General features: G+C 35.6%; 2 protein-coding genes across 2 annotated transcripts in view; both read left to right on the forward strand.

Moving 5' to 3' along the window:
- LOC132914570 (chromatin modification-related protein MEAF6) overlaps positions 1-13,789 on the forward strand; it is an 84,202-nt gene that overhangs the window by 33,888 nt on the left and 36,525 nt on the right. The window lies entirely within an intron of this gene.
- Positions 1-13,789, forward strand: part of LOC132914554 (protein qui-1) — a 44,498-nt gene that overhangs the window by 10,381 nt on the left and 20,328 nt on the right. The window lies entirely within an intron of this gene.

Genomic DNA, 13,789 nt, shown 5'->3' on the forward strand with positions numbered 1-13,789 from the left:
TTATTCGACCAAGGATGGTAGAATATTCGAGGAATGCTTCTGGGAGATGAGTTCAGCCCTTGGACGGTCTAATAAAATCTCAAATTCCAGAATAAAATTATATCTCTTTATGTTCTAGAATACTTGCGTTTATGATAAAATGTGTGAGGGAACATCTACCTTGGAATAATAACGAATTTTCACCAATGCAGAGATTTTGTTCCATCGCAGTTGCTAACAGGAATACAGAAAAGACATAAAATCTGAGTAGTACAGTACAGTAGCGTATGGGGAGCAAATTGGAAACGATTTAAGATGAACTAATTAATCTCTGAATTAATTTCAATTACATGTGTATATCTCATGGTAATTAAATTAAATTGTAGGTATTCCTGGAATTAATAAACAGCGGTTCTATTTCAATGACCAGCAACTGAAATTACTGTGTGAGACTTAGTCTGCTGGAATAGCTGAAGCAGAAACATAGAACGAACTTGTATATTTCATATTTCTGAGTTGTAAAATGAATACGATCCCTCGGTAATTGAAAATTAGGAAAACGACAAGGTATTGCAGTCCGGATTGCAACATGGAGCCGTGTAACCCGTGTTTCTAAATTTATCACGTACGGCGTAATTATTGAAAAAGCACTTCTAAAATATGTTTCATAAATCTCTTACCATGTGCTTTAAGTATTTTAAAAAGCGAAAGATTATGAACGTATTTTTGACTGGAATTAGTAATTTTATCAGACTATAAAGTTAATACTTATATGCTAATACTGATAATATAAATAATAACACATTAGTATTAGAAAAAAAGAGACATAATCTGTAGTGTATTATAAATTGAGAACATGAAAATATCTCTCTATATAGCAACATAAAGATAACTTATACACTACAAAGAATCTGTAAACTTCATTCTAAACTCAGCGTTTTCTCCGCAAATAGCTCAGCTCTCGGATGAAATTCGTTTCAAGCAATTTTAAGATGCTTCTATACTTCGCCTCGGTTCTCGATCCATTTTCATCGATTCGGTAGTCTCTGAAAGCAGAAGAGCCCGTATCCTTTCACGGTTCGGCTTCCATAGACATTTCAATCAGGTTTAGTTTTATCCTGCTCAATTTTAATGGATTTCAAGTCCCGTGAAATGTTCCAAAGAACCCGGTTCAACGGATGTTCCGCCATGTTCCAGGGGTTCTTGTTGCTGACGTGAAGTGTTCGCCCTTGCGACGACCTGTTTCGTCCAATGCACCCCCGGGGAAAACGCTTATGTCAGTCTGGATATCATCGATAATTAAGGAATATTAAGTTTCTTTCGAGCATCCTGAAAACAGTGATTACACGGACGTTATAGGTGGGTTAGGTTTGGTGTCTTTAGAATCCCTTTTCTTGTTGTCTTACACAGTTACTCGCATTAATATTTAAGCTCTATCTCTGTATTTATTATTCGTACAAAAGACAACGATTTGAATATCGTATCGCGTATTTTAAAGATGAGAAAAGAGATTTTATTACTAATTCTTGGGAATTAGTTTCCAGATGTTTGCATCAAGTATCAATGTAACTTAAAAAGTACCGATGTAAAATTGTACAACTTTATTTTCCTCTCGAGTTTCCAAGCTGAAAAATCTTCCCCCGTCACCGAAACATCTCCACCGGCGAAACTTATCTCATGGGAACGATGTTCTCGTAAAGACATCGCGCTAGAATAATTAGTATAAAGTCAAGTAATATAACAATGAGTATAATATGGTATAATTAAGGATTAGCCTTACAATTTCTAATAAAACGACTGTTTTATCTTCTAATTTTATTACTGACGAGGGTCGTCATAACACAAAATATTGTCATTTCTTCATGACGAGTATATTCGTCTAAAAACGACTAACTGATCAAATAAGCAGTTCTAATAAGCCTGTACAATATTACAAGTATTATAGTTTATGTTTATGCATATCACATTATTACTGTATATTATACTGTATATTATTACTGTATACTATATGCAATGTATGTTTTAAAGCCAAGGAACCTCCTTCTGATAGACGTAAAGTCTGATATATGATAAAGTATTATTACCATTACTGTTACCATTTTATGAAAACATCAACCATTTATCGTAGCTTGGAAATATGTAAGTTTTTCAACAATAACATTTAATAGTACAGTAGATTTTTAACCAAGAAAAGGTTTCAACTAAAAGGCTCCTTCCGATTTTACCTTAACTCTCTTGTATTTTCCTTTTCTTCTTTTTCTTCCTCCTTACCCCTAATTGCGATACGGCCTTCTTCTTCATATAGGTGTACAGTAATGTCTCGATAATTGCTTGAAAATCGGGATCCACGCCCAGCAATTATCGCGTACAGGACTTGGTTCTAAGTATAGATACGGCCCGGTGTTTTGCCGAACGTAAAGAAGAATAGCGCGAGTGAAAGAGAAACAGGTCTGAGAGTCAGCTTGATGAAGAGAAACATATCGTTTAAACAATGCTTATTCAACGATGAGACATTTTATTTCTAACTTTTGTTGAATGAAACTTTTACTAATGCGATCGTGAGATTTTTCTGATTAAGGCAAAACCAAACACGATATAATTCGAAGCATAACTGCATAAATAAGCATTTAACCAGTTAGCTGTTTTATGACGAATATACTCGTCACGAAGAAACGGCAATATTTTGTGTTATGACGAGCCCTGTCAGTAATAGAATTAAAAGATAAAACAGTCGTTTCATCACAAATTAATTCTATATTATAACAGCCACGCATACTCTGTGTTTGACGAGTATACTCGTCGTCGCTTTCTTTTAGCGACACATTTTAGGTACACGCTTTTCAATGAGTTGAAATAAAACCAAACACTATATAATTCGAAGCATATCTGCTTATTTGATCAGTTAGTCGTTTTTAGACGAATATACTCGTCATGAAGAAATGACAATATTTTTTGTTATGACGAGGCCTGTCAGTAATAGAGTTAAAAGATAAAACAGTCGTTTCATCACAACTTAACTGTATATTATAGCAGCTACGCATATTCCGCGTTTGACGAGTATACTCGTCTTTCTTTTAGCGACACATTTTAAGTACACGCTTTTCAACGAGGTCGCAACAGATAACTGGTTAATGAGGCTGACTTATTTTCTTTCGCCTATTAAATATAGAGGTAAATGTGATTTAAAGTATATCGTGCTTGGTGTTATTTTAATCAGGAAAATCTCACAAAGACGTTGGTAAAAGCTTAATTTACAAAGTTTTGAAAATACAACATTTTCATTATTGGATTAATATCGTTTCGTGAGCGCTTGAATTCATATTAAGTTATACTACTCGGTCCTCGAGTTCCGTGGTGTGTCAAAGGGAAAACTAGGGCTCCTTGAGGGACAATTCTCCTATAGCGATGGAGATGACAACCAGGTAATTGCGAAGAATATCGTGGCCAACAATTATCGAGATATCATTGTATTTGTTTTGTTTTGTTTTGCTTAAATCTTACTCCCGTTTCTTCGGTCTTTACATCTTTCGTTGTGTATCGAACGATTTATGCGTATCTCGGGATTCTATTTTATTTCAGAAGCAAAATGTGAAAGACGGATACATAGACGATGGAAGATAAATATACCTTGGCGTATCATATAAATGACGTTTCGTGTTCACAAAGTTCAGCAAATATTTTTCATATACTTCACAGTTATCAGGAAATTTCCTGCGGATATTCCGCGAAGTACGTACAAACGTTTCAACGTTGAAAGTTTCGTGCATTTTATCGTAATACCGTCGCGACAACGATTAATAAATTATATCCCTTGCTATATTTCAACATTTTTGAAAATTTTATAACGCAGAACGTGGATAAAAGCGTTATACAGAAACCCATTAAATACTCTGCATTACATGTATTTTCAACGTAAGAGAAGTTTCTGAAAATATTGTAAAAATAGTTTAAGCAAACTGTATAAACAAGATTTTAAACTAAAATTTATTTTTTCAATTTTCAAGTGTTAAATTTCAAATAATTCTAAACTTCTAAATCATTGTGTACATAGCTCATATACGATAGGAGATTATGTTTCTTACTTAACTACACGCTATCGATATGATTGGACTATATATCATCAGATCTGTACGCTGCAGCCATGTATCACAGAAGGTGTATACGTCGAGCGTAGATATCGGTGCAATTTCCACTTAACGAGTGCAGTGAAAAATATGCCATCATTATTTGAAACTTAAAAGGTGCTTTTAGCTTTTCATATCTCTCCGCGGAGACGAGGATAGCGAATGGCACGCTGGCTATAAAATATGGAAAGTAAGCGACATGTAACTGATGGAAACAGGCTACGAGATGAAAGAAACACGTTCTCCGGTGAATTTTGTTGAAATTAATACGTAGATTGATCTGCCGCGTTCGCTGGGGAAATGTGCGATATTTGGGTCACTGATTTCGTGCAGATCTGCCACGTGTTTACGAGTATGTTAATAGAGTCAGTTTTAAATAGTAACGAGTACACTGCGAATTTTTATGCATTTATGTTGAGATGTAAAATTTCACAAGCGGACCAACTATTCAAAATGGTCATTCGAGTTTGTTACATTCGCATTAAAAATTCTGCAGTCTGCGTAGAAATATCAAGCGTATATAATTCGATTCTGAAACGTCAGATAAATTCTCTGTAGCAACGTATCGTTAAATGACTTGCGTGCTTGATTTAAATTCCAATTGAAACTTAAATATGTTACACGAGATTTCACTGGTTGTTATAGTATTCTGCGCGGTAATATCAGGTTAGCTTTATTGATGTTAAGTGCACTATATGCAAGCCCTCTGCAATCCGATGTAGAAAACGCTCTTCAGCCTGGCAATGAATTTCTCGCGTTATCGATTGTGCCTTGAAATTAAAGCCTTTGTTCTGCATGGTGCGTCACGATGAAACCATAATTAAGTGAAATTGCGGCTTAGTGCGGGTGCGTGCCGTCATAATAAAAGAGCAAAAATACACAGTCAGTCACGAAACTCTATCTATTGCCACCCAAGTCTCTACGTGCGTGTCATCCATCGAATTTTGCGTATCTGACTTATCAGAAAAACTAGAAACGTGTTTTCTCACAAAATCATTTCTATCTATCTAAAGGTACGAATGAGTTAATCTCGCGTGACCAAACTTCATTCTTAAAAGAGACGTTTGATTTTGTTGCGAGAAGGAACGAAAGGCTGGCTTATAGAGAATCATTGTACGTGTTGTATCATTGTTATTTCACGATTACCATCCTATCAAGGATAAGAGGCAATGAATTAGCAGAAGCCATGCGTCGATAAATAAACAGTGGAGCAAGTAGAGTCGTAGCATACGAAGATATCGCGAAAGACGTAACAAAAGTGAACAAAAGAAAAAAGAGAGAAACTCGATATGGAAAAAGGGAAAAGAAACGAACGTGGACAAAATCATGGGCAATGTAAATAAGAAAAGACAGAAAAGTGTTCTCAGTAGAAGAGAACAAACGATATAGGACGCACAAGAATAACACACTTGTACTTAATGGAACAAAAGGATCCACCAAGATGCGAAACTTGCCACATTCCTGGCGATCGAACGTATAATTACCCAGTACGGAAAATATAGAAATCACTGAGATGCCTAAAAAGGCAAATAAGATCAAGAATAAATCTAATAAATCGAATTTAACACTTTACCGATCGATATCGGTAACCGATTAATCGGTTTTTGTCGCCCATACTTACCGACCGATAGTTTATTAATCTGCTTTTTGTCGCCGACAATCTTTTTCATTATTTGAGCAGTAATTTGTTATTTAATACTAAGGTACCTTGCTCAGTTATGTCAGTTGTGTTGCTTTGCAAGCTCGCACAGTTTTATACCAATTTAAAAAACATATCGTTCGCGATGAACGAAAAGAATCGTATTGGAGAGTCTAAACCGAAACAGAGTCAGCGTCAGGGAGAATCTGCGCCTGAGCTACCGATCGGACGTGCGTATGAACCGCTAGCGGTCGGTAAAGTGTTAAAATACCAAAAATGCGAATAATGATCATAAGCGGTAGATACGATTTAAATAGGCAGAAAAAATGTTCATATAAAAAAGGGAAAAAATGAAACGAGAGGTAGGTTTCCAAACTACAGGATTATTTCGTCGATTGGAGAGAATAATTGACGTTATCTACGCTGGTTGATTGGCATCCGGTAACAAATTCCACTGACGACAAAAACAGCCTGGTTTTCAATAATTGGCCAGAAGAAATAAAAATAAAAGGCTGCTGGATCGATGATACTGTGATTCGTTGAAAAGAGAATGAAACGGCGATCGAACGATCCGTGAATTAGCAGCGAAATGCTTGCACAACATTGCTATTCAGTGCGGTTCCAGCTTGTGCTCGATCGATTTATATTTCATTTGTAGCAACCTGCCGGAAAATGCAGTCTCTATTGAAAAACAGTTAGAGGAGAATATGCTCGTTTTTACCTTTTATCATCGCTTTCGTATTTCCATGCGCCGCGGCTAGATTGATCGAGGAAACTTTCAAGGGAAATTATACAGTATAATGGATAAATTGAGGGATAGATGGGTCTGGAATTCGATGGGAGGTAAAGTAGGTGACGACGATATGAAAGTTTAAATGGTGATCGATATTTTAAATCGACCATTTATACTGGCTCACGAAAGTACTTAAACGCTTACGATTAGGCTGCTGATTTTCATGCGTTTACGATAAAGATGCAACAATTCACGGAATGTGGTACGAGACATCTGATTTTAAAAGCTTCTCAGAAAGAGCAACGTGCTTTCTTTTCTTCGACGAGACTAACGTTGAAACGCGATAAAATCGGTAGATACCGTGCGTGTTAATAGACTATGCGAAAGATTAAATGTTTCGAGGTTATGGTAAAAAATGTAATGAACGTGCACCTGGAAAAATAGCGGAAGCAAAGAAATCTCAAGAATCTTTATTTTTACTACGACGAATGCATAGTTGTTTTGATAAAAAAAAGGCCATGGTATTATGTTTATTTAAATGAAAAATAACAAAGAAATATTTCCTTTGTTTTCTACGCGTTGAACGTGTGAATGATGCACATAAAGCGCATTCTTCGTGATCCCAAGCAAAACAACGAATACATCGGACACATTTTTTATTATCGTTGTCTCCTTTGTAATTGTCGCCACGATATATGTAGTTCTGTATCATCGTCGTCGCCAATAACAGCATCATCGACATGATGCATATTGCTCAAACAAGTTACAATTGCATTAAGAAGGAAATAAATTTAACGGTAGGTTTCTTTCGACCACTCAGAAACAAACACGTTTAACGATAATTCATGGAAAAGTAATATTTTTCAATTTATCTTCGCTAGAACATTTCGCTATTTAAATATCGCCTATCGAAAACTTTTATAAGCTTTCAGATACAACGATCGACTGCGTTTGACGACAGATTTCCAAGCAAAGCTGAAATGCAAATGTGCCTGTCCATTCGTTTTAACGAAATATTTTATTCTGTCGTCGATTGAGTTTCTCACTTACTCGTTGAATTTCATATTAGGTGCAGCATATATATGTTATACAGAAATATGTAAAATATCCAAATTCGAGTAGTTATTAGTAGATTGTGAATTTCCATGAATTCATGGCAGATTTGCAACTGCGAAATTCCACGAAATGCACAGAATACAAAGAAATATGTAAAATATATCAAATATGAAGTATAATGATATCTATAATACCTGGTAGGTGGAACAATTTTTTACCGAGGTACGATTTTTTAAATCATTTTTTTAAATCAGTTAGAAATATGAATTTGCATAAAAGTGTGCGGTGTAGTTATTAGCGAAACCAGTAACTTTTATCGATTCGCTAATGGGTCAAAATGACCCGACTGGTGTTTCTAGCGTTAATAAATGTAAACTAAAGTTTTGTTCGCTTCTTACAAGTTTCGCTAATAAATTGACAAAATGTTATTTTTTTACTCGTTTATAGAATCGATGAAAATGCTGCAAAGGTATAAATAGAAAGCCATGAACGAAGTATTTGAAACTTGGCTAAACTGTTGTCAAAGAAATGTATTGTTCGAAACTTCTATCTCACGCTTTTTGAAACTTTCTCCGATGTAGCTTGAAAAAATAAAAAGGAAGAAAGAAAGGAACGAAGTGGGAAGAAGAACAATGAGTCCAGCTAACGGTACTAAAGACACATTCTACTAAGTTTTCTTTACCCTCTATTTCACAGTTTCTTCACTTTTCACTAGTCGACACGCTTTTTATATGCCCCCCTTTTGTAATTGCTTCCTTTTTCTTCATACTTTTCTCATTATTACAGATTTCTTGGATTTAATATTTATCTAAAATAAGGCATTGCATCTTCTGTAATTTCTCAGACAAAAATTAATCAACGTTGCTTTATGTATCTCTTGTAATCTATTTTCCTTTATTTCGCCAACTTGAATGGGAATTTTCAAATTCCGAAAGTCTCCTCCAAACGAATATTCGCTTTAGAAAAGAGACGGGTATTGTGTACCGTGTAGGTGTAAATTGTCTGGAGTTTTTAACAGTCTTCGCGCAGTCGATTGCGAAAACATTTATTGCTTTCGAGTATTTATAGTTTCTGCTATAGATACGTTTGGTTTAATCAACTACGTGAAAAAAGCACGGCGCTACAAAACATCGAAATACTAAAATTTTAATTGTTCCACGATATTCCAGGAATAGATCGCCGTCTCCTTTTTACAGTAAACGTAGTAATATTGTTAATAGACAATACAAAAAACAGGAGTCGTAAAAAGACGACAAACTTTCAGAAGATTATCAGGATTTTCAACATTTGTAAGTAATGTTTATTAATTAATAATTAATTCCTCTCGTTCGTTCGTATCGCAGGCTGGTAATACGTTGACTGCCACGCGTGTTTTCAACGAAATCTCCTTCAGGTCACGAGTGCTACTGTACCAAGCGTACTCTGCTAGACTCCCATCGATATTTTAGATAACTTAAAATCTCTGCCCTAATTCGTTAGAATGTCGAAAAGAGAAATGGAAAACTTATTTCTTAGTGAGTGAAATAGCAGCGAAAAAGAAAGCTTTCACGAGGCTTACACAAATTCGGATAGTAGCGTGAGGAAGAAACCAGATTTCCTAGAAATAGAAATATAAATAGAATTACATCGTCTGATTCTGACTTGGATATTGATAAGTGCAATCGTAGTGATACTGAATGTAACGAAGATACTGTTGACGAGATTTTACAAGAATTGGTCATTGAGCAAGAAAGAAGAACTGACGATATCGAGGGAAGTACAATTCAATTTGGTGAATGGAATGAATTTAGTGGTCGACAGAAGTCATTTCCTTTTCCCGAGACAGACGGCCTCATTAGACAATTATCTGGCGATGTCAATACATATGATGTGTTTGAGCTGTTCGTTGATGACGAAATAATAAACTTACTTGTATCAGAAAATTGCAACAAGAAAGGATGTAAATATTAGAAAATTTAGAGAATCATTAGCTGCAAAATTATTAGGGTTGTCTGAAAATATAAAAAATCCTTGCATTCGATGGAGTCAGCATAATATCGCCGTTCGGAAAAATGATTCCGGAAGAAGCATTAGACGCTCATGCAAACTATGTTATGCGGATAAAAGACGTCGAACGGACCGATCAAAGACACGGGAGAATTTAAAGAAAACAACAACTTATTGTCCAAATTGTCTCGACCAAACTCAGCTTTGTATAGAATGCTTCAAAGTTTTACGTTCTAAATAATTTTCTTAGTAAACCATTTTCCAATTACTTTTATAACAATTCAATAGTTTGATTACTTCCTGTGGAATATCTTTTCAAATACCTACGACGATCCTTCGCAAGTAGTCAAATAATTGTCACCCGAATACGGGTGACACAACCCGACCAGAAACTTTGCTATCTCCCAAATACGAGTGGCGCGTTACACTAAAAACTTTTGGTGTCTCCCGACTGTGGGTGACGCGGTCTTAGCACAAACTCTGTTGTCACTCGAATATGGGCGACGCGGTACACTAAAAACTTTTGGTGTCTCCCGAATATTGGCGACACAGCCCCAACAAAAACTTTGCCATCACCCGAATATGGGTGACACAGTCTTAACGAAAGCTGGCTATCACCCGAATACGGATGACGTGGCCTTAACAAAACTTTGTTGTCACCCGAATATGGGTGGCACAGTCTTAACGAAAATCTGGCTATCACCCGAATAAGGATGACATGGTCTGAACAAAAACTTTGCCGTCACCCGAATATGGGCGACACTGCAGTCGACGTGTTAAACTACATTGTCGATTAGTGGATCGCACAGATATCTCGGATTTTGTCGTGCAATTAAGCATCGATGAAACAACAAAGATATTACTGTTCTTTGAAATACTGCGAAGCACCAGGAATTTCCGTCTTAACGAGCCACTCGGATGTGAAACGACTCGTTTCCCTTTTTCTTCGTCGAATCTCGTTAATCAATGGATCTGATTAGAACGGATCGATTTAACCTGGTATAATTGTTCGTCAGAACTGCTCGTTAACCAAATTCCCCAGCAATCTTTCATCAGCACCTCGAGTATAATAGACCGCCGTCTCATCTGACCTGGATTTCCGATCTCAGCGTCACTCGTGTAATCTCTTGTACTCCTGACACTGAGATCTTCTGTCCACATTTCAATTATGTCGTGATAATCATGCTAATGTTCAATACGTACGAGGCACATCGTCACACGTCCAAGATTTATCGAAACTAGCGTTTGATACGTAACGCATTCGCAGACCAGAGAATTTTTCTTCTTTGTAAAATGAATTGAAATGTAATGAATTGAAAATGAAACACGCGAATCTTATTGCGCGTATGTTTAAAAAAATAAATAATGTACGCACGCTTTGCACGATCATAACGCTCCGCTGCAGGAATTTGTCTCACCACGTACTCGTGACACGCTTAAGGGCGAGCAGCAATTTTTTTATCTTCAACAAGATACTGCACCTTCCAGCTACGCTCGTGACGCAAAGGTCTATCGGCTCACGTTGTCTGAATCAGCACGACCATCAATTTGAGCACTCGCGTTAACTATAAAAATTCCATGCCTCTCTTCTTGAATTTGCAGTTCGAATCTTACTTCTACCTTAGTCAGTGCTAAATTTATCGCTCGGAGTGTGTATATACACTTGGTGTATACGCTTTGCGACTGTCTATATCAAATAGAATGACTTATCAATATTAGAGACCCACGGTATTTGGAAGAATACAGGTACCCACAGACTTTTCGGTGTAAATGTACTTTCTCAAACTTCTCTTGGAAGAAGATATGGACACTTATTTTTCATAGAATATGCCTTAGTTAAATATATTATATGACATGTCGTTAAGTGGTATTGACAAAATCCATGATCTATTAGTTGCCAACCCAATACATTACCCGGACTTTTATGCGCGCATAATAAAATTGAAAGCGTAGAATGTAATAATCTTCCATCAAATTTCTACTCTTTTAACTACATTCCAAAAGATATGAAGTTGTATCATGAGTATTACGTTTCCTACGTCTATCGATGCGCGCAGAATACTAAGAGCTTGTAGAGTCGTGTCTGCAACTAAGTGATTGCGGATTTTGTTATTAGATGGTATTGACAAAATCCGCAATTAATTGCCAACTTAGTTGCCAACCCAATACATGCATGTATGTACATATATATATATTTATGTATGTATTTCGTTTCATAAGGAAATGATAGATGCACAACATTTTGTGTTTCAATCTACCGTTCTCATAGAACAAAACGGATCACGCGTGACTCAATAAAACAGTCTAAAAGAGAAAATATTGCGCGTCTATTATTTCCTCATGAAACGAAAGAAACTTTTCGGACGACCTAATACTTATCTACTTATGGAGGTGTACTGAATTAGAACGTTCAAAAACAGCGTTTTTTGTGATTTTTTTTAGAAGGGAAAGAAAGAAACGAAGTTATTGAATTTTGAGGTATGGTTTTACATACATTTAACGAATACAAAAATTATTTTTTAAATAAAAAGAAGAATTGTAACAGACTTTCTAAACCTATTTCGTGGGCTACAGTCTTCAATCGGCTGGAAGATCCACCTCGTAATTGTTGACTGAAACAGAAAACCAAAAAAGGGTTAAATAATAATATATAATATAATAATAATAATTTATAATGCTTGTATATGCTTGAATATAATATCAATATACCATAAAGTAGTATAATATTCAATTGTTCTTGTGGATGTCGCTGGATATTTATTTCTTAAGGGGGTGTCCTGAATTAGAATGTTCTAATATAGCGTCTCTTTGTGATTTTTTTTGGAAGGGAAAGAAAGAAATGAAGTTATTGAATTTTGAGGTATGGTTTTATATACATTTAACGAATACAAAAATTATTTTTTAAATAAAAAGAAGAATTATAACAGACTTTCCAAACATATTTCATGGGCTACAGTCTTCAACCGGCTGGAAAGATCCACCTCGTAATTCTGGACTGAAACAGAAAACCAAAAGAGGATTAAATTATTATATATTTTTCTTCTGGGTGAACTAAACAACGGCAGAAAAAAATGTGAAATTAAAAATTTTGACGGATTTAAAGAAAATAAACTTTAAGGTGCTATAACAATTATTTAAATCAATTTTTTTCTGCCGTTGTTTAGTTCACCCAGAAGAAAAATATATAATAATTTAATCCTTTTTTGGCTTTTGTTTCAATCAAGAATCACGAGGTGGATCTTTCCCGCCGATTGAAGACTGCAGCGACAAGACGCCCAAGAAATAGGCTTAGAAATTTGTTATAATTTTTTTCTCTACTTTAAACAAAATTTTTTTATACTCGTTAAATATATATAAAACTACACCTCAAAATTCAATAACTTCGTTTTTTTCTTTCCCTTCTGAAAAAAATCACAAAAAAACGCTGTTTTAGAACATTCTAATTCAGGACACCCCCTTATAAACATGATGATCGAGTTTACGCCAAATACGACACGTGGTCGAAGAGCTGTTAAATCGTAAGTAATATGTTTAGCAGTAATAAATTTTCTTGCTAGAAACTAAATTGTCCCTTAACCACGGCGTAAGCACGTTTCTAAAGTGATTAGTGTGGCTTGCTATGCGGCAAATGGCGAAATAAGGAGAAGCGTTTCTTGCAGTTTGTATTTCTTAACGGTAGCATTGGCAATTTTTGTTCTCCTCTTCAAGATAAATATCGATGTAACCAGAGTTCCTTTCTATCTTTTACTTGCTCCTCTAATTTTACATTCAGTGGAATTTTCTGTTTTTCACAATCCGATAGCTTGGCGTTTACGTTGCCGCGTGTGGCAAATTCTATTCAGCATAGATAAATGGAAATTGAGTTTGCCAAGTGGATGAAAGAGATGCAGCGCGCATTGTTGACGTTATAAGTACAGACAGTATTATTATGGAAATTCATTTTCACCAAGTATCGCATATTAGCGTAAACTCGACTAGCAATGCATTTTGATAAACAATTCGAACGCATCGATGAATGTGAACGTTCCTATGAAACCGTATAATTACATCCGACCATGATTATCTAATTAATTAATAAATCAATTTATTATAGCGAGTGGTAATTTTATCCGTTTCGCTGTTTTCCGATATAATACACCGAAAATTTATTATAACGCAGAGCATAACTGTACTAATAATAAATTGCAATCCAGAAGTTGAAGGATCGACGACTTATCTTTCCTTTGAGAGTTAATAGCATCCGGCTGCGCGTTTCAATTAATTTCACATTGA

This window comes from Bombus pascuorum, chromosome 15 (genome assembly GCF_905332965.1).
Source record: "Bombus pascuorum chromosome 15, iyBomPasc1.1, whole genome shotgun sequence".
Lineage (NCBI taxonomy): Eukaryota > Metazoa > Arthropoda > Insecta > Hymenoptera > Apidae > Bombus > Bombus pascuorum.